At 38.7% G+C, this 22,620-nt stretch overlaps 1 pseudogene; it reads right to left on the bottom strand.

The window, feature by feature from the left end:
- Positions 1-22,127: 22,127 nt before the first annotated feature.
- Positions 22,128-22,382, bottom strand: LOC114022875 (annotated as a pseudogene).
- Between the last annotated feature and the right edge of the window lie 238 nt (positions 22,383-22,620).

The raw sequence follows: 22,620 nt of genomic DNA, 5'->3' as shown, positions 1-22,620 counted from the left end.
TCGTTGTCCTTCATTCTCAAAGAGGACCAAAATAACGTCACTATGTTAGAGCCAAGTTACAATGCGTCCAACTTTGGCTGATCAGACCAATACAAACTCAGAATGTTCTACCACAGGTCAGGCACAAATAGTCCATATGAACATTTGGGGTGGATTCTCTAAATCTGCACATCTCATGTTTCTTTTGAGCTACTGCAATTCTGCTTTGCTCATAGAGCACGATGCCTTCTTTGATGCGGGTATTCCATGCTGGATGGTCCTTTGCCAGTGTCTCCCATGTCACACAATCAATTCCAAAGTTCTTCAGAGAGACCTTGAGAGTGTCCTTGTATCACTTCTTCTGACCTCTGTGTGAGTGCTTGCCTTGTGTGAGTTCTCTGTAAAATACTATTTTAGGTAAGCTTACATTGGCATTTGAACGATGTGGCCAGCCCATCAGAATTGCGCTTTCTGTGGTAGAGTTTGAATGTGTGTGTGTGTGTGTGTGTGTGTGTGTGTGTGTATGAATATGCACACATGTTAATTAAATGCAAAGTATCTTGGGAGATAGAACACTAACAGCTGGGGGAATTAGGAAAGATTTCATGTAGAAGATGGTACTTGAGCTGTATCTTAAATGAAGAGAAATACTTTATGAGGCAGAAGTAAGAAAGGAATGCCTTCCAAATAACAGATATGGGAGATGGGGTATCACGGCTGAGAAGACCAGTTTGGCTGGATTGTAGAATGAGGGAGGGGGAATGAAGCTAGAAAGAGAGGGTGAGGCTAGGTTGTGAGGGGCAAATCCTTGAGTTCTGTATGTGCCCTATGTCATTCCGCAGAAAGTACCACTTTAACTTATCCTATGTCTCATGTGCATGGGGCCTTGCTCTTAACTACTTGTCATTATTAGACAAATTAGAAAAATGGATAGCACTGCTAAAGTGTTAATAGCTGAATATAAATTAATGTTAGTGCTGACATTTGGATTTTAATGGGAAGGCATGGATGGTACTGATGGAAGGAATACCAACAATGATGAGATAACAGAGTCATTAAAACGTTTAAGTGCAATTAGAAACTTAGATTCATCAGAACTGACCTTCCACCAAGCTCCAAGCTCTATGCCTATATTTCCAACTACTTCTGAACATCTCTACCAGGTAAAGCACTGGATTTGAAGCTAAAGAAATTAGATTCAAATGATTTATTGCCTGTCTGACCTTGGGCACATCATTTTGCTCCAAGTCTCAGTTTTCTCAGCTGTAAAATGAGAGAATTGGACTAGATCAGTCCTATATGTACAATGTGCTATATGTAGCAGCTTTTTTTGGTGGTGTAAAAACTGGAAAGAAAAGGGAGGTTCTTCATTTGAGGAATGACAGAATGACTGAATGAGCTGTGTTATACGAATGCGATGGAGCACTATTGTGTTGTAAGAAATAAGGAAAAAGTTGATTTTGAAGATAGGAAACACTTGTATGAACTGCTGCAAAGTGAAATAAGAACAACTTGTACTATAACATCAATATTACAAAAATGTATTATTCTGAAGACTTTTATAAACTGATGAAGAATGAAATTAATACAACATGGAGCTCAATTTATGCAATAACAACAGCACTGTGAAGGCAAACAACATTGGAAGTTGTAAGAAGAAACAACCACCCATGATTCCAATGGATGATGAAATGTAAAAATATCCGCCTCCTGAAAGAGAGGTGATAGATTTAGGGTACAAAATGAGGCATTAATATTTTGTATACAACCAATGGGGGAATTTGTTTTACTTGACTATGCATATTTGTTGCAGGGGATTCATTGTCCTTTTCTCTTTTTTTTTCAATTGGAGAGGAAGAGAAAAATACTTTCTATTAACTAAAATAATGTAAAAGTAGATAGTTCAGGAGGTACTGTAGATATGGATTGTTGCATGCACTTTCAGATAAGATCATTGTATTGCTAGTTTTGCTTGATTGTTTTGCCTCTCAGAGAGTGTGCATGCTTGTAATGTGTAAACAAAACACACAAATAAAACTTTTTAAAAATCCTCAAAATTAATTAGGCACTTATTGTATGCCAGGTGCTATGCTAAGTCCTAAGGATAAAGAGAAAGGCATAAACAAAACAGAACCCAAAAATTAAATCCCTGATTTCAAGGAGTTCACAGTTTAATGGACGAGACAACATGTAAACAACTATGTACAAACAAGATAATACAGAATAAATTGAAAATAATCAGCAAAGGGAAGACACTAGTATTAAGAAGGATTGGGAAAGATTTCTTACAGAAGGTGGGATTTTAACTTCAGGATTAGAAGGAAGCAAGGAGATAGAGATGACTAGGGAAAGAATTACAGGCGTGGGGGATAACCAGTGAAAATGCATGGAATCAAGAGATGGGGTGTCTTGTGCAAGGAATAACCAGGAGGCCAGAGTCACTGGTTGGCAGAGTACTTGGAGGGGAGTAAGGTATAAGAAGACTAGAAAGGTAAGAGAGGGTGAGGGAGGTGGACATGGAGTCAGGAAGACTGAAGTTCAAATCTAGCCTCAGACATTTATTAGCCATATGACCCTGGGCAAGTCACTTCACCTTTATCTGCCTCATATTTGTCATCTATAAAAATGTGGATCACAGCAGCACCTACCTCCCAGGATTATTGTGAGGATCAAATGAAGTAACATATGTGTAGCGCTTTGCAAATCTTAAAATGCTATATAAACGCTAGTGATGGTGATGATGATGATGATGATGATGATGCAGGACCTTGAATAGCAAACAAAGGATCTTATATTTGATCCTGGAGGTGAGAGGGAGTCACTAGAGTTTACTGAATGAGAGGGAGAGGGAGTGACATGATCAGATTTGAGCTTTAGGGAGATCAGCAGAATAGCTTAGCGGAGAATGGATTGGAATGGGGAGAGATTTGAGGCAGGCAGACCCACCAGTAGGCTATTACAATAGTCCTGAAGTGAGATAATGAGACTCTGAACCAGGATGGTGGCAGTGTTAGAGGAGAAAAGGGTGCATATATGAAAGATGTTATAAGAGTAGAAATGGAATGATTTGACAACTGATTGGATGGGGGCAGGGAGGTGAGAGAGAGTGAGGAGTTGAGGATGACAAGTAGGTTTTGATCCTGGATGACTAGGAATATGGTGGTACTCTTGACAATAATTGGGAAGTTAGGAATAGGGGAGGGTCAGGGGAAGGGGGAAGATAATGAGTTGAGTTTTGGACTTGTTGAATGTAAGATAGATGTCTTTGGGACATCCATTGCAAGATGTCTGCCAGGTAGTTGGAGGGGAGAGTCTGGAGGTCAGCAGAGAAGTTAGAGTTGGATATGTAGATCTGGAAATTATCAACATAGACAATAGTTAAATCCATGGGAGTTGATTAGATTATCAAACAAAATAGTATAGAGAGATAATAAAGGAGGACACCCATGTTTAGTAGGCATGACCTAATGGAGATCCAGCAAAGGAGAGAAAGAAGGAACAGTCAGTCAGAGAAAATAATCAGGAGAGAAATGATGTTGTAGGTCCTTTAATGGACCTACAATTTATGATCATGGACCTACAATTTATGATCATAAATCTGTAATCTAAATTCTATGATCCTAAATCTAAATCCTTTGATCCTATGTCCTCCTGGAATATTGGACTTAACATGTATCAGAGCAAAATAATTATCTTTCTCAATTTTTTTTCTTAACTTCACTTCCTTATTTTTGTTAATGATACCATCATTCCCCCAGGTATCCAGGCTCATCACTTCAGAGTCATCTTTTCCCTCTACTTTTTCTCTGCTTCTCACATTCATTTAGTCACCAATGTTATTGCTTTAACTTCTGTAGTAAGGAATGAAGAAAAGACACAAACATTTATTAAGTGCCTACAATTTGCTTGACTTGGTGTTAGTTTACATATTACCTCATTTGATCTTCACAACCTGGGGGGGTGGTGGTAAGATGCTATTATTGTTCCCATTTTATAGCTGAGCAAACTGAGGTAGACAGTGGTCAAGTGACACTTACCCAGCTAGTAAGAGTCTGAAGCAAGATTTGAACTCAAGTCTTCCTAACTCCAGGTCATCCCACTTTGTTACCACCCTACCAATTGTAAAGGCTTCAAGGCCGGCTCATATAGAAAAGAGAGGTTAAGCACAATGAGGATGGCACAAAAGCAATCCCCCTCAAATAAAATTTTTACCAAACAAATGACAGAGAAGATGTCAAACCAGATTGTGTCTAGACTGTGTCCTGGAGAAGAAATAGTTTTTATTTTAGTCCATTATCAGTACATGTACTTGAGTCAAATTATCAACACTCTCATCGTAATCCCCTAAGATATATTGGGCATCTACCAATGCTTGCCTTGGTTTTACGACAGCCTCAGGATCCAAGTGGAACAGGGGCAGAGAAGCAGCAAAAAGCCTTCCTCTACCAGTGCACAATGAAGTCTAGAAGTTAATTTGCCTTAGGGCCACAGCAGGATACCAAGGCTTGCATGTCTGCACAATGGCTGCCCAATCCCCAGTAATTATAGAACAGATAAGAAACCCTAAAATGTTTTTCAAAAACCTATTTACTTCCATTAAACTCCATGGGGTTGACCTTTCTTTTTACCATAAAATGGTAATCTTAGCTTTAATGGAAACCAATCACATAATCCAAAATGTCATAATTGGCTTTTAAATTGAAAGAAAAATACAGGAAAGAAGGAAGGAAGGAAATAAATGTTTATTAAGCATCTACTATGTGGAAGGAAGGGAGAAAGGAAAGAAGAAAGGAAGGAAAGGAGAAAGAAAGGAAGGAAGGAAGAAGAGAAAGGAATGAAGGAAGAGGAGAAAGGAAGGAAGAGAAGGAAGAAGGGAGGAAAGGAAGAAAGGAAGGAGTAGGAAGGAAGATGTAAATTGGGATGAATAGCATATATGGGGGTTACCAATAGAGAGAAGTTATGCTTCGGCTGGTTCTGGGTTAGCTTGTGAGAAGAGAGAGAGCAGGGGATAAGAAAAAAAAGAGAGTGAGAGAAAAAAGAATGAAAAAAAGACTTTTATTTGGTTGTAGAAATTGACAAATGCCACTCTGTAGCAATAGCACAATATCTTGTCTAATCCTGTACTTTTTTGGGAGAGAGGAGGAACAGAGGGAGGTTTCTGATTTGATTGCTATGTCATCATTATGGAAAAATCCCAACTCCTTTCCCCCAACGTGGATCAATATCTCTTATGCAACTTATGGTCTTAGAGAATTGCCTTGGAGGCACTTGAGGAGGACAATAATTAGCCTGATGACCTTGGCAGAATTTGTTTTTCTAAAGCAGGTTTAGAAGACTAGACCTGTGGTTTCATTCCTATAAAGAATTCAAGGGTTAGAGACCCCCCTCCTCCCACCAATGTAGGTTGGCACCTTCTGGTCCTAGAATGTTACCCTACAGTTCAGAGAAGTTTAGTGACTTGCCCAAGGTCAAACAGCCAGTATGTGACAGAACTTTTGCCAAGTCTGAGGCCAGTCCTTTCTCCTTCATGGCACACTGCCTCTTATCCAGTACCAGTAATATATCTTCATCAAAGGCAGTTAGCTGGTGCAGAGCATAGAGTGCCAGGCCTGAAGTCAGGAAGACATCTTCCTGAGTTCAAATCTGACCTTAAATGCTAGCTTTGTGACCCAGGGCAAGTCACTTAACTCTGGGTGCCTCAATTCCTCATCTATAAAATGAGCTGGAGAAGGAAATGGCAAACCATTCTAGTATTTTTGCCAAAAAAACCCCAAACAAACCCAAATGGGGTCACAGAGTAAAACACGACCGAACAACAAAATTTTCATCAAATCTGGCAAGGGACTTAGAGACTATGTCATCCAAAAATAAAAACAAAAAAGAATAAAGGTGTTGAAAAGACAGGCTTTTGTTTTAGGGAGGAATCCTACTCTGATACTTTATCAAGATGTGAAGGTAACCCTAGGTTCTTGAAAGCTCTGCCAGTGGAGAACAAACCCTAGCAGGTTCTATCACACTTGAAAAGTTGCAAGTATAGTCCTGTCATCAAGCTGTTTCTATGTTGTAAGGACCAGGCTAGCTAAATGTATAGAGAGGCGCCTCACCAGCAGGCTCCTCACCACTTAGTGATTAACTCTTTGGCCACAGCAACCCATGATATAGAGGAAAATACAAAATGACCCTCACCTAGTGGAAGTGGTTCCATCTACTCCTATAGTGACATTGGCAATGACAGAAGAGAAGATAAATACAAAGAATAGCATCATTTTTAGAGCATTTATAAACATTAACTTTTGGTATTCTAATTGTGGGATTCTAGTCTAATGGCCAACTCTTAGGCATATTACTCGAGGACCTGAATTATATTAATCTTAACATTCTCAATATAAACAAAAATAGAAGGCAGAAGGAACTTGTGCCTAAATAGAAAGATGGTTCATGGGTTCTTCTTAGAAAGAAGGTGAAATTGGTTTTCATGGAACATTTGCTAATATTATATTGTAGTGCTCACAAAAAATGCTTACAGAAAATCACCACAAAAGCCATTGAAGTTTATGAACCTGAATTTGTTGTAGAAAATGAAGAGGTGGAGACATTCTACAAAGAACTTGCTAAGACCCTCCATATTAAATCAATATATATCAGCCACCAAGGTTTTATTAATCTCCGACTGTATGCTGCATGAAGTAGGTCAAATATACTTTGATATTTAGTAACTTCAGTGCAAAGATAGACATAAAAATTATGGCAAAAACGTATTGAAAATATGACTAAAGAGTGAAGAATGAGAGATGCCGAAGACTTGTTGTTTACATAGAAGTTTCACATCTATTCATGGGATCATAGTTTTACAACTGCTAGAAACATTAGAAGTCATTCAGTCCAAACCCCACCTTTTATAGGTGAGGAAACTGAAACCAACAGAAGCTACTTGTCATGGCCAAAGTCATATTAACAGCAAGCAGCAGACCTCATACCCCAAATCTAGTACTAATTTCATTGTACCATGCTAAAGAATGGGAGGTGCTAGACATGGTAAACACTAAATCACATTAAAAAATTGAGAACTCAAATAAAAAAAATCCTTCAAACTAAATCTACATACATCCTATCAATGCAAAGATGAACATAAGGAACCATGGCAGAAAAATGTTAGAAGATATGACTTTGGAGTATGAAGGAAAGAAGAAGAAATGATGTAAATTCCAAGAAGCCTCATGGTTTTACATAGTGATGAAAAGATATTAATTGAGAAATATATGACTGGAAAAGGAGGTAGTTTGGGCTTGCACTGTAAGTGAAAGATGGATGGACTTTGTGCTTCACTGACAACCACACAATATCAAGATTACAACAGGCACTCTGGGATAGTGACAAGAAAGCAGGCCTCGGCATCAGGAGGAACTCTTGTCTCTCACACTTTACTAGCTGGGGGATCCAGGGTAAGTCACTTAAAAAAAAAACCCTCTATCTGCCTCAGTTCTGTACAATGGGAGTAATAATAATTCCTATCTTCCAGGAGTAGTTGATAAAATGATATAATATTTGTAAAGTGCTGTGCAAACCTTAAGCGCTATGTGTATGCTAGCTGCTATCATTATTATTATTACCTCAGCCTCTGTTCCATCATCTGTAAAATGGAGATAAGAATAGTACTTACCTCACAGGGTCCTTGTGAGGATCAAATGAGATAATGTGTGTAAAGTGCATTGTAAATCTTAAATTGCTCTAGAAATGCCAGATATTGTTATTATTATTATTATTATTATCTCTTTAGAAGAAGGCTCCCAGCACATTTGGTAGATGCTGTGTAGAGGGTTAATGAATAAACATGGATGAGAAGACCTGTCTGGGTTGTGATCTCTACCTTTGAGGTACTCATATGGATGAGACCATAGAGTCATGAAGTATGTAAGTAGGAAAGAAAAAAAATAACTTTCTCAGAATTAGTCATTTCAAAGTAGAATGAACCTGCTTAGTAGATGGTGGGTTTCCCTTTGCTCTGTGTTTTCAAAAGGATTATCTTTTCTGTGAGATCCTATAGATGAGATTCTTGTACTGGCAGGAAAAGATGGCTTTTGGGTTGCCTCCCAACTCTAAGATGCTCTGATTCTGATTTTGAATTCAGATCCCTTTGCAGGGGAGGAAAGGGATTCTAGAGATATAAATCAGTTCTAGCCAGAGTTGTCAGCATAAAGGAATGAATGCATAACTGGAAGAGGAATCCTATGAGGGTAGAGTCCTTCATGTTAAGGATTTTTTAAGGGCAGTGAATCCAGGTGTAAGAGGCATCTAGGGAGCAAAGAGGTATAAGGCAAAATTTACATTATTATGGACTACACAAATCTGCTTTTAGCCACACATTATTATATTTTTTGGATTAATAGTTCAGATAGCAATGTATGATATTTAAATTCTAAGCAATCAGAGGATTCAGGCTTTGTTGTTCATAGAATTCCATACTGGAAAGGGGGACTCAGAGGGCATGCAATCCCATCCTTCTCCCAAACATTAATTCTTTTTATGGTACCCACATTGGGTAGTTAGGTAGCATAGTGGATGGAACCTGTGTTGGGCCTGGAGTCAGGAAGACTCATTTTCCTGAGTTCAAATCTGGCTTCAGACACTTAATAGTTATGTGACCCTCGGCAAGTAATTTAACCTTGTTTATCTCAGTTTCCTCATCTGTCAAATGAACTGGAAAAGGAAATGAAAAACATTGCAGTATCTTTGAGTCACAAAGAGTCAGACACAACTGAAAAATGACTGAACAAATTTCTCTCCGTAGGTATTAGTTCTGATCTTTGAAGCCAGGTAGAATAGGTCTAACCTACATGACATTCTTTTTTTTAATGGTTTCCACTTTATTTTTTTATATTTCTTTTTTAAAAATTAATTAATTTATTTTTAGTTTTCAACATTCACTTCCACAAGATTTTGAGTTCCAAATTTTCTTCCAATCTCATCCCTCCCCTACTCCAAGATGGCGTGCATTCTGAATACCCCTTCCCCTAATCTGCCCTCCCTTCTATCTCCCACCCTTCTCTTATCCCCTTCCCCTTCTATTTTCCTGTAGGGCAGGATAGATTTCTATACTCCATTGCCTGTATATCTTATTTACCAGTTGCACCTATATGACATTCTTGAAAATAATTGAAGAAAGCTATCATGTCTTCATTTCACATATTCAGATCCTTCAGCCATTTCTCAGATGGCATGATTTTTAAGTGCCTTCACCATCTTGGTCTCATTCCTTGGGATGGGTTCTAGTTTGTCAAGTTGCCTCCTTGATGTCCAAGACACTCCTCCAGATATAGTCTGACCAGGGCAGAATGTAGAAAACTCATCACCTCCATCATTCTTGATAGTATAAGGTTCAGCATCTGATCACATTAGTTTTTTGTTGTTGCTGTCATAACAACTGCTGACTCATAAGAAGTTGATGGAAAACTAAGACCTTGAGCTTTTTTCACATGGCCATTTCTAGTCACATGCTTTCATTATGTCCTTGTGCAACTGATTTTTAATGCAAGAGAATTTCCTCCTGTCAAATCTTATGTTGCTCATTCCAGTTCACATTTTTAAAAATTAAATTTTCTTTTTTTGATTGTGAACTTACTGATCACCAACACATAAACATTTATTTCAACATACAAAAAAGAACAAGAAAGACTTGTACAAGAAATTATCAATAGTTATGTCCAGTTTGTTTATTAAATATAAATATATACAAAATTTAATAGAGTAATAAGAAAACTGACCTATTTGACTTCATAGAATGGTAACAAAACTCTTCGGGTTTTTTATATCTTCTCCTACATTCTTTGTTTTCTTGTGTGCATTTAAAAAGGTTTTATTGTTTTTTTCTCCACATCTATTATTACCCACAAACTTACTACTTTAAAGACAATTAGATCATACAGTGGATAGAGCACTGGCATTGGGGTCAGTAAAACCTGAATTCAAATCCTGATTTAGGTATTTACTAGCTGTGTGAGCCTGGGGAAGTCATCTAACCTCTTTCTGACTCAGTTTCTTTTTTAAAATTTTTATTTGTTTTTAGTTTTTTTTTTAAGTTTTGGTGAGATAATCAGGGTTAAGTGACTTGCGCAGGGTCACATAGCTAGTAAGTGTCATGTGTCTGAGGCTGGATTTGAACTCAGGTCCTCCTGACTCCAATCCCAGTGCTTTATCCACTGTGCCACCTAGCTGCCCCTTCTGCCTCAGTTTCTTTAACTGAAAAATAGCACCTACCTCCCAGAGTTGTTGTGAAGATCCAATAAGATAATACTTACAAAGCACTTAGCACCATGCCCAGAAACATAGTAGGCATTTAATAAATACTTGTTTCCTTCCTTCTACCCCACTCCAGCCTATCAAGAGCTTTAAGGATTAATTTTGTCATCCTATGTATTGACTATCATGGTGTGGAAAGAGTGCTGGATTTTGAGTAAGAATACCTGAGTACAAATCCCAGCTTTGCCATTTAATGTCTCCGTGGCAATGAACAAATCTCAACCTTTCTGACCGTCAATCTCTTTAAATAAAATAAAGAGGTTAGACTAGATGATCCCTAAGGCCTCTTCCAGCTCAAAATCTGTGTTCTGTGATTCAACACCTTGTCATCTGCAAATCTGATAAGTACTTTACCTTCTGGTTAGAATATATCTAGACAATTTTCTTTTGTAAAAATAAATTTGTTGGCATCTTTTGTTTTTTTTCCCAATCACCAAAAATTTTCTTAGTATTCATCTCCTCCATCTGCCTAAGAGCCCTGCTATATAACAGATAATATTTTCAAAGGAAAAAAAGAAAAAATAAGAGAAGTCAGCAAAAGTGATCAATGCATCAAAAAAGTCTGAAAACATATGCAACGTACCACAACCTCTTACCTCTATGAACGACTTGGTATGCAATAAGTTTCATTTCTATTCTTTGAAGCAATACTTTTTCTTTGTAATTTTTTAACATTCACTTTTGATTGTTTTGTGGTTTTCCCCATTTCTATTGTAGTTATTGTGTGCATTGTTTTCTTGGCTCTGTTTAATTAACTCTACATCAAATAATGTAAATCTTTCCATGTTTATCTATATTAATTAATTCTTACAGCACAGTAATATTCCATTAAAATCTTGTACCACAATTTGTTTAACCATTACCCAATTAATGGGCATTCATTTGGTTTCTAATTCTTTGCTATAGCAGAAAGTGGTGCTATAAATATTTTGGTGTATATGGAGACTTCTTCTCAATTACTTCCTTGAGATATAAGCCTAGTACTGGAATCTTTGGGTAAAAAGGTATGGACATTTTAGTAACTTTTTTTGAATGATTCCAATTGACTATCTTCTTATAACCCCTCCAACAGTGAATATTCTTATCTTCTGTCTTCACTGTTGATTTGTGAAATATGAGATGAAATCTCAGGGTTGTTTTGATTCATATTGCTCTTGTTATTAGCAACTTGAGTCATTCTTTCAGATGGAAATTTCTTTTGTTAACTGTTTGTTCACATCCTTAGACCACATCTTAGATACTAAACCCTTATCTGAGAAATTTGATATGAAGATTTTTTTTCCCTGTTCCATTTCCATGCTTCCCTTCTTATCCTGGATAAATTAATTTTGTTTGTGCAGAAACTTTTTAGTTTCACATAATCAAAGTTATCTGTTTTATGTTTTGTAATTGCCTCTATCCCTTGCTTGGTTAAGAATACATCTTCTATGTATAGGTATGAAAGTTTGATTATCCTCTTCCTGGGCACTTTTATTCTATGATATCTTGTAAAAGATATCCAGGCTCTCTCTCTCTCTCTCTCTCTCTCTCTCTCTCTCTCTCTCTCTCTCTTGCAGAGAGAAAGAGAAGTCTATGGCTTTTAGATAATGGATGTGTTTTAAAATTTTTAAATTGTTTTTCCTTGGTTTGTTTTCCAGGTCAGTTGTTTTTTCATATAAGATACCTTAAATTTTCTTCTTTTTTCAATATTTTGATATTTAATATGTTTTGTTCTCTCATGAAGTTACTCTAATTACCAAAGAGTTTGTTACTTGGCTAAGGTTTTGTACCTCTTGTGCCAAGCTATTAATTCTCTTTCCAAATCTTTGCTCCAAAACCCTCATTTCTCTTCCAATTCTTTATTATAACACCCTCATTTCATTTAGAATCATTAATTTTTTTTAAAAAATGCTTTTTTTTAGAAATTCTAATTGATTTTGTGCTTAAGCTGTATTTTTCTTTGTAGCTTTGCTTATAGGTATTTTGTAGTTGTTCTCTTCTTCTGAGTTTGTGTTTTGGGTATCCCAGGCATCATAATTGATCTTTAACTTTTTATTGTTGTTGCTTACACATCCTTTCACTTTACTTCCTAGATTTGGACTTTTTGCTAGGGCCAGGCTTTTTCTATTTCTGTTGGTACTGTCATGATCTTGTAAGGCCACAAGCTATCTTATCTGGGTTCCTGTTGTTACATTTCTAAAACACTGAGTGCTCTTTTCTTTACAATTCACAAGACTAGCTCAGGCCAGTGAACTGAAAAATTTCAATGAACTTTATACGGTCTGATCAAAATCATATTTTGATTGCTACCTTGTTGGGCTTTCTGGGTTCCAAACCCTAGTTTGTGTCTAAACAATACAGCTGCAGACTTGCCCCTGGGTCATACTCTGGATTGTACTGCTTCCTCCTACTCTACCATCTTCGCTTATCTAACTCTGTGAATCTATGTCAAACAAAACAGGTCCAAGAATAGAGTTCTGTGATTCTTCACTAAAGACTTTCTTTTAAGTTGACATCAGCAGTAATCACTACTCTGGATCTAGTCTTTCAGTCACTTCTGAATCTACTTTATGCTGCTTTCATCTAGTCTGTGTCTCATAATTGTGTACAAAAGGATATCATAAGGGATCTTGCCAAATGTCTTGATGAAATTCTGGCATGTTACATTCACAACATTGCTTTGGCATAATGAGTAATAGTCTAACAACTCTGTTGAGAAAGGAAATGCGCTTAGTATGGTATAACTTCTTCCCTAATGAACCCAAACTGGCTCATTGTGGTCACTGTGCCTCTTTCTGAGTGCTCTCAAACTATTTCTTTAATAATAAATTCTACAATTTTTCCAGGAGTTGAATTTAATCCCAATTGGCTCTGATTAAAGAATCTACTTTCTCTTGTTTTGAAAACTGAGACATTTACCCATCTTGAGCCTTCCTGAACTTTTTCTTTCATCTGAAAATTTTAAAAGATTGCCTATAGTAGATAAGCAATTTACATCTGTAGAGAAATCAGAGAGACCAGGATATGATATGCTGCTAAGTAATGTGGGACAAAGGTCACGTTGTCTATCATAATTCTCTAGCTAGGACCATAATCACCATTTTGCATAGAACTGAAGGGCTACTGGGATGAGGTTAAACCAATTTATTTGCTACAGTGTAGCTTAAGTTTTTAGGATTTATTATATTCCCTTGAAAATTGCCAGATATGATGATCAACTGGATCAGAGAGCAGAGCCTGGGTGATAATTAATGTAGAACAACTCCTGGGGGGGGCAGCAGAACATTAGTCTTAGGTGGGGAGCAGTGGGCAGTAATGTATGGATGGCATCATGCAGATCTAGCAGATAAGTATAATAACCTCAGTAGAAGACATGGACAATTTTGCAGCTTTGGAGACCTGAATTGTGTCTTCATGCACATACACTAGTCCATTTGGTCCTTGTACACACCTAGATGTCCTAGCACAAGCATTCCCAAAGCATAGGTGGTTCACACATAATTTCTATGAAGGCCCAGTCTGAATGGCCCTAGAGTTAGGTAAGAGCAAGGTTGATATGGATCAGGGAAAACAGCTGATTTAGGAGTTGGCCAGAGTCAGGCAGGACACATATCAGGTTAGGGGGGAATAGAAATGAATACACAGGTGGAGATAGAATGCCATAAATGAATGGAAATAGGCTGGAGATATCTAGTACCTTGGACAGTTCCATGGAAAATTGTGCTGTGTGTAAAATCAGAATTTTTTTTCCAGGAGTAGTTCCGTTGACTCTACTTTCTATGGTAATTTCTACTTGTCAGATGACTCTCCTAATTTGTCCCCCAAATTTAGAACCTATGGAATCAGAAAATCATTATCTTCATTCCTACCCTCCCAACCCTACCCAGAAGCCCCAGTCTGTATGTCTTCTGGGAATTTAACTGCATGATGGGAGGGGTGTGGGGAAGGTCTTCTAAGAATCTAGTAAGTTGGTCAGTCATCACAGTTTTCAATATATAATACATCTTCTGGAGACTCTCTTTTGAATGAGCCTTAGGCAGAGACCCAGTAAAAGTTGTAAGTCTAAATACCAGGGTAGTATTTTTCATTCCTGGAGATCCTTTTTCTTACAACTTCTGAAACACAACTTCTCTCCTTTTATTTGCAGATTTACTGTGGTGGCATATTGAGTAAATACTGTAAAGATGGTGACCCTTTATTTTAGCAATATAGTTTATATTTCTCATGGTGTCCTTGAATGAATGAATGCTAGGCGCTGGTGATAAAAATCAAGCAAGGAAGACAATCCCTGCCCTCAAGGAGCTTCCATTCTGATAGGCAATGGTAACACATATAGGGAATTTAGAGTTGGAAAGGTGAGGGCAAAGATTGACATGGTGTGACATATTTGAAGTGGGCTGGTTCCTAGCTCAATAAGGTGAAACTCACTTACCTTAACCCAAGATCTCAGGGGTGAGAGTCTGAGTCTGAGTGGAAACTCATTTTAGTTAAGATGTTAGAAATGTGACCTGTGTGATAGCACAACTCAATATCAATTAATGCATTTATATTATCCTAGAGGTAGGTCTTTAGTAAAGTTCTGCGAGGATCTGCCAATCTTGTTTATGTACACATAATATATAATAATTTTATTAATTAATATAATGACAATAGAGGTAGCATTGTATGGGGTTGGGGGAAGCCAAGGATGTCCTGGACCCACTTTCCACTTGCTAGATGCAATTGTTAAATTTTTAGTATGAGTATTTATACTTTGGATATCAGCAAATATTACAAATCAGGTCTTCATTTATTGTTTTGTCTATTGTCCAGATTTAAGAAAGTGATGGTGAAAATGAGGCAGATTAACTTAAATGTTTGTTGTACATACTTTTTTCCCCTGGAGGGTCAATTCTTAAACATTTCCTTGGACACTGCTGGGAAAAGCCTTTAGAATCTGAAGACTTGGCTAAATTCAGATCTAAGCTCTATCACTTACTAGCTGTATGAGCCTGGACAAATTTCCTCACCTCTTTAAGCCTTATTTTACTCATCTATAAAATGGGGGTATTTGTGTACCTCTGATTTCCCAGGTTAGCATCTAATGATATGATATAAAAGTGCTATATAAATGTTAGCTAAGTGTAAATGTAAAACCCTGGGTTCCCCTTCAGAAATCGATGACACAAATGAAGAGAGACACCTAAGAACTTTAATTGATCACAAGCTCAATATGATCTCACAGTTCTAGGATACTTGAATGGAAGTATGATTTCCAGATAGCAGAAATAGTCCCTGGATAGATTATTGCATTATTGACTTAAATGATTGGTAGAATTGATACCTGCTCCACTTGAAATTAGCTCTCTAAGTCCCTCTTCAACTGGACAATTATTCTGAACCAGTCACAGCACATCTAGAGGAGTCTAGTTCTGGGCACCATATTTTAAGATTGGAAAATTGGAATTCATCTAGATCTGTGAGCAGAATGCTAACAGAACTTGAAACCACAACATATGAAAATGGCCTTTAGAAGCTGGGCACCCTTAACTCAGAAGAAGAGAATATTAAGGGGTAAAGGATGTGATAGCTGTTTTAAAGTAGCACTTGCAAGAGAGAAGTCTACAACCAGAATGCATGTAGATATCTATTTGCGTTATTTATTCTTTTACGAGTCATTGAAAGAGATGGATAATATCCAAATGTGATTTCATTCTAATCTGGGGCTCAAATCCAGAATTATAGACTGATAGAATTTTGAAGAACTTGAGAGTAGCAAGGTAACTCCAACTCTTCATTTTACTGATGGGAAAGCTGAGGCCTGGCAAGGGACAATAATTTACCCAAGGTCATTGAGGCTCAGCAAAGTGAAATAACTTGCCAAATTAGAACCAGTGTATTTAGAAAGCGAACTCCTCTTTAGTCTACCACAGAAGGGCTTGGGTAAGTGATGGAAGATTATCGGGATAAAGTTGAGGGTGTGCAAGAGAGAAATACTTAGTGTATACTCAACTTGGCATTTTCATTCAGGCTTTGTTTCTATTGTCTGCTCTATATATTCTAGGAATAGTCTCCTTTTATTAAATGTCTTCCTCCATACAATGCCTCACAATGCACAATAACTTTTCAAGGTTCCTAGGGTGTGGAATGTTCTGTAGGTAGAAAGCTCTCGTCTCAAACTCTGCCTTTCTCAGAAACCCATGATAACCTAGGCCTATATGGTTTATTCACTCTGGGAGATCTCCGCACAGCAAGCGTCAGCAAAAACAGAGTCTCTGAATGGAGGCCATCAAAAGATCCCTTTATCCAAATAAAACCTCAGCTCCCCTACTTAATACAAGTAGCCAGGATTCTCTGGAGTTGCCACACGGAACAAAGAAGAGTCCCCGACTGAAGCGGTCTCTGGGAAATTCATGTATGGCCCTCTCTGTGCACAGCAGGAATGAGAAGCTCGGTCTGATTTGGTAGAGAGGGTTAGAGCTTTTTGCCATGGGGACTGTGTGCGGCCTTGCTGTCCTCTCCTTGTTGAGGATGCTAGATGGGTCAAGTTGGATGGCTCAAACAGGATGAATTTTCATTCAGGTCTGTACTCTCCCCAGACAGAATGCGAATTTTTGAGAGTAGAGACTGTTTTGTTTTGGCTTTGTATCCCTGACCCCAGCATAGAGCTTGGTGCCTAGGAGACAATTATGAAATGGTTGTTGATTGATTGATTCGGTGGGGAGAGGGTAGTTCCCTAAAGGAACAGGACAGAAGAGGAAATTGAGATATTTAGGGTGGTGAGTATTTGTTCTAGACTTGTGATTTTAGTGGTGTAGGAAATGCCGGTGAAGATTTTCCCCTCCATCAATGCAACCTGTCAGCTGGGCACTTACTTACTGGCTGTGTAACCTTGGGCGAGTTACTTAACCTCTGTGCGCCTTAGTTTCCTCATCTGTAAAATGAGGATAATAACAGTACCTACTTCTTAGGGTGGTTGTGAAGCTCAAATAAGATAATAATTTTAAAGTGCTTAGCATAGTACTTGGAACATAGTAAGTGCTACATAAATGTTAACAATTATGATTATGATTAATTTCTTGTCTTACTTCTCACAAAACGATTCCAAATTGTCTCTTTTATCCTCAGGCCTTCCACATCTCCCCTCTCATCCTTCAAACAGGAGGAATTGGCTTCTTTCTTTATTGAGAAAATTTAGGCTGTTTGCCATGTTCTCCCCCTTTTCCCCTTCTTTTCAATTTGATATCACTTGACTTGCCTCTTGACAACATTCCTCACCCTCTTCTTTCTTCAAGTCTATGATAACGAAATGACCTTATTCCTTTCCAAAGCAATGCCCTCTATATGCTCCTTCAATCCTCTCTACACTAATCTTCCCCAGCAGATTGTACCCTCAATCATTGCCTCTAGCCTCTTTCAGCTTTAATTTAACACCATCATCCATCTTCTACATCCTTAAAAAAAACCCTTCATTAGACCTTACCATCCCATCAGGCTATTATCCTATATCTCTTCTCCCTTTTCCAGCCATTTCTCTGGGAAAAAAGCTGCCTATATTTGTCGCTTGTAACTCCTCTGCTCTCACTCAATCTTCAACCCTATGCAATTCAAACCCCTTGCAATCTGATGGTCTCTTAATTGCCAATTCTTAGATTCTTTTCTCAGTCCTTATCCTTCTTGACATTTCTGTTGCGTTTGGCACTGTTGAACTCTCTCCTCCACGATACTTCTCTCTCCTCTGTGTATTTATGTTCCTGCTCTCTCCTGGTTCTCTTCCTACTTGTCTGACCAGTCCTTCTCAGTCTCTTTTGCTGGCATATCACCCGTATCACAACCTATGTCTTTGGGTCTCCTCTAAGGATCTGCTAATCGTATATTTCAAAACATCATGTCCTAGAGCCAACTCAAAATCAACATGGCCAAAACAGAACTCATCTTTCCAGACTATTCCATTTCCTTTCCAGATTTCCCCATTTCTGTTGAAGGCACCACTATTCTTCCAGTTTCACATGTTTGTAATGTCAGAGTCATTTTGACTTTTCCTTCTCCCTCATTCTGTGCTTCCCACTAGGTGCTAAATCTTGCCACATCTATTCCTACAATGTCTCTCATCTCTGACCCATTCCTTAGCTTTATCTCTTATCACATTTTATCTAGACTTTTGTAACAGCCTCCTAATGGGTCTCCCTGCCTCAAATCTCTCCCTCCCCTATTTCAGTCCATTTTCCACACACCTGCCAGAGTGATTTTCCTTAAGCACAGATCTGACCACACTACTCTCCTACTCAATAAAATCCAGTGGCTCCCTGTTGCCTTTAGGTTTAATATAGACTCCTATTTTAAAGGCCTTGTGTTTGTATTCCCAGCATCCAGCCCAGTACCTGAGATGTAGCAGGCACTTAATAAATGATTGCTGATTGATTGCTGGAGGGTGGATCAAGAATCTTTGACTTGAGGCATTGATGAGGAGCAGTGTGTTACTCAGGGGTATGCTGGAGCTAGCTTAAACCAGTTCTTGACAGCTGATTGTTAAATTTTCAGTGTGAGTATACATACCTCGGAAATTAGCAAAACTACAAACTGGGGCTTGTTTTTTTGTTTTGTTGATTATGTTATTGTTGTTGTTCGTCTTTTTTTGGCTGGACAATGGGATTAAGTGACTTGCCCAGGGTCACACAGCTAGTGAGTGTTATGCGTCTGACTCAGCTCAGGTCCTTCTGACTCCAGGGCCGGTGCTCTAACCACTGCACCACCTAGCTGCCCCTGTCCATCCATTTTTAAAGAGGATGAATGATATCATGAAGGTGATGGCTTGACTTGTCCGTGAGTTGAAGTGAGGCAGAGTTGTGCAAAGTCGTCAGCTTCACTCTCTTCCAGAGTCATCGAAGTCTAGTGGCAAGACAAAAGTAAGGACTACTGGCAATGGCCTGGGATATATCAAATGACTTTGACATCTTCAATGTCTGGCCAAGCCTAAGAGCTCCAAAGTGCCTGCTTCAGCTGCCTTCATGGGCTGTTGGAACATATTGTTCTCATTCTCCTATCCTGCCAGGGGAATTTTTTTTTTGTTTTTGGCGAGACAATGGGGTTAAGTGACTTGCCCAGGGTCACACAGCTATTAAGTGTTACGTTTCTGAGGCCAGATTTGAACTCAGGTCCTCCCGACTCTAGGAGCTGACATTATTTGGCCGATGAAGTGAGGAATGTTTGGGGGCAAAGCACACTATATGGAATGTTATCCAGTTAACAAAGGTTTAAAGCCAGCTCTAATGTCATCTTCATACTCAGAGTTATAGGGTCACAGAATCACTGATCTTGAGTTCAAAGGGATTTCAGAGATCATGTGGTCCAACTCCCTCATTTTACAGATGAGGAAATCGAGGCCCAGAGAGGCTAAGTGACTTGCTCAAGGTTACACAGGTAATAAGTATCAAATGTGCCATCTGAACCAGGTCTTCTGAATTCAGAGAGTCAATGTGCTCTTTCCACTGTGTACTGGTAAATGTTTAACAACCAGCTTTCTGGAGAAAAAAAAATGTATATATTACACACTGCATTATTAACATTTTATCCATCACTTTCCTTAAGTCTATATAATGGGTATTCAGGGAAGATTAGCGCCTCTGGTATGAGAGCCTTTTCAGGGCTGCTCATCCAATTTTGGTGTTCACTTTCACCCAATCTTCACCTATGGCTCCAAGAAGCTGTAAGCATGCACAGTGGCCACACTCCAGTAAACCATCTCAGTCGATAGGCTAAACCAGGTTGAGGGTAACAACAGATTTCAAAATCATCAATGAGTTAGGGGGTGTCTTCTCCAACCATGTGAAGAATTCCCCTGAGGGGCAGTGCCGCAGTGGATAGAGCACCAGCCCTGAAGTCAGGAGGACCTGAGTTCAAATATGGCCTCAGACCAAACACTTGACACTTACTAGCTGTGTGACCCTGAGCAAGTCACATAACCCCAATTGCCTAAAAAAAAACAAAAACAAAAAACAACAAGTTTGCAATAATAATAGCAGTTTCTTTCAGCCTTCTCAGTTATTTAAATCTTAATATGAATGAAGTTAAGTACTTTCTCCTAAACTCCATTGTACATCCAACAGCCTTTTGGACACCTCCCCCTGTCTCCTCCATTAGCATCTACAACTTCAATGTCCAAAAGGATATTTATTATCTGCCCCACTCCCCCTCTAACCCATTCACTATCTTAAAGTCACTACTCCTCCAAACATCTGGTTTTCTATTGGCATCTAGGTGGTGCAGTGGATGAAGTGGACTTGGAATCAGGAAGACCTGAGTTCAGATCTGGCCTCTGATACTTACTAGCTACATGACTCAACTTCTGTATGCCTTAGTTTCCTCAACTGTGAAATGGGGATAATAATAGCTCCTACCTCCCAGGGTTGTTGTGAAGATCAAATGAGATAATATTTGTGAAGTATTTAACACAATGTTTGGTACTTAATAAATGCTTATTCCCTTCTAGGCTTTTTGTACATTATGTTTCTTCATTTTACTCTCTAGAGAAGCAACATAGTATGGGGGATAGAGTGCCGAACGTGGAGTCAAGAATTCCCAGGTTTGAATCTGTCTCAGACGCTTTCTAGCTGGGCAAATGCCTCTATCTTTGAGCATTAGCTTCTCCATTCTGTAATATGGAGATAATAATAGCTTCATAGGGTGGTTGTGAGGTCCAGATAACTTAAGACATATAAAATGTTTTCCATTCCTTGAAACACTGCATAAATCCTAGTTAATGATGGATGGTGATGACAATTCACACATTCTTTCTCCCAGCCAAAACTATTTACTAACTGTTCCTGAGACTCTGTATTCTATCACTCTGTGCTGTGCCTCTCTATACTCCCTGTCCTTTGCCTGGAATATGTGTGTGTGTATGTGTGTATATGTGTAGATGTGTGTATGTATATGTATATATGTGCATATGTGTGTATATGTGTGTATGTATGAAGGAAATAGCAAACCAGTCTAGTATCTTTGCCAAGAAAACCCCAAATGGGGTCATGAAGAGATGAATACCACTGAAAAATGATGGAGCAATTAATTATATATCTATTATATATTTCCTCATCTCTACCTTTAAAATTCTCTAGTTTCTTTTTTATTAATAAATTTATTTATTTTTAGTTTCCAACATTTACTTCCACAAGATTTTGAGTTCCAAATTTTCACCCCATCTTGCCCCTCCCCCCACCCCAAGATGGCATGCATTCTAAATACCCCTTCCCCTAGTCTGCCTTCCCTTCTATCTCCCCCCGCCGTTCTCTTATCCCCTTCCCCTTCTATTTTCCTATAGGGCAGGATAGATTTCTGTACCCCATTTCCTGTATTTCTTATTTCCCAGTTGCATGTGAAAACATTTTTTTTAAACATGTGTTTTTAAAACTTTGGGTTCCAAATTTTGTCCCTTCCTCCCTCCACACCCACCCTCACTGAAAAGGCAAGCAACTCAATATAGGTTATACATTGCAGTTATGCAAAACACTTCCATAGTAGACATGCTGTGAAAAACTAACTCTATTTCCCTTAATCCTATCCTGCCCCCCCCATTTATTCTATTCTTTCTTTTAACTCTGTCCCTCCTCAGAAGTATTTGCTTCTGATTACCCGCTTTCCCAATCTGCCCTCCTCTCTATCATCCCCCTACTCTCTTGTCCCCTTCCCCCCCTATTTTCCTGTAGGGTAAAACAGATTTCCATACCCAATTGAGTGTGTATGTTATTCCCTCCTTAAGTCAAATCCTATGAGAATAAGATACTCATTCCCTCTCACCTTCCCCCATTTCCCCTCCACTGTAAGAGCCTTTTCTTTTTTTTCTTTTTTTTTTTTTAAGACAAGGACGTTTATTTGGGAGACAGCAGATGGAGGATTCACAGATTCTTCAGCCACTGGAAGGAAGGACCCTGGGGATCCTGAGAATGGCTCGGGATGTCAGGAATATTGCCATCACCTCAAACAGGAACAGGGTAGTTGTAAGGGGTAGCTCAGTTGACCATACCTGCATACTTGGTATAGGGGCTTAAGGGAGGTACCAGCAGAGCCAAGGTGCCTATGGCAAAGGACACGGTCAACACCGACTCCTTGGCCGAGGCCTCCATCAGGAACCGGCCCAGTCTGCCCGCCATGTTGGCCGCTTTCTCCATCACCGCAGGGGCAGTTGGGTGTAAAAGCGCTTTCTTTTCTGTTTTTTTTGGGAGATAATTTACCCCATTCTACCTCTCCCTTTCTCCTTCTCCTAGTATAATCCTCTTTCACCCCTTTATTTTATTCTCTAGATATGACCCCTTCATCTTCAACTCACCCTGTGCCCTCTATCTATCTATCTATCTATCTATCTATCTATCTATCTATCTATCTATCTAT

This window comes from Vombatus ursinus, unplaced genomic scaffold (assembly GCF_900497805.2).
Source record: "Vombatus ursinus unplaced genomic scaffold, bare-nosed wombat genome assembly UNPS02014814.1, whole genome shotgun sequence".
Taxonomy (NCBI): Eukaryota; Metazoa; Chordata; class Mammalia; order Diprotodontia; family Vombatidae; genus Vombatus; species Vombatus ursinus.
Note: the sequence above shows the minus strand (reverse complement) of the source record. Positions and strands in the feature narration are given on the sequence as shown.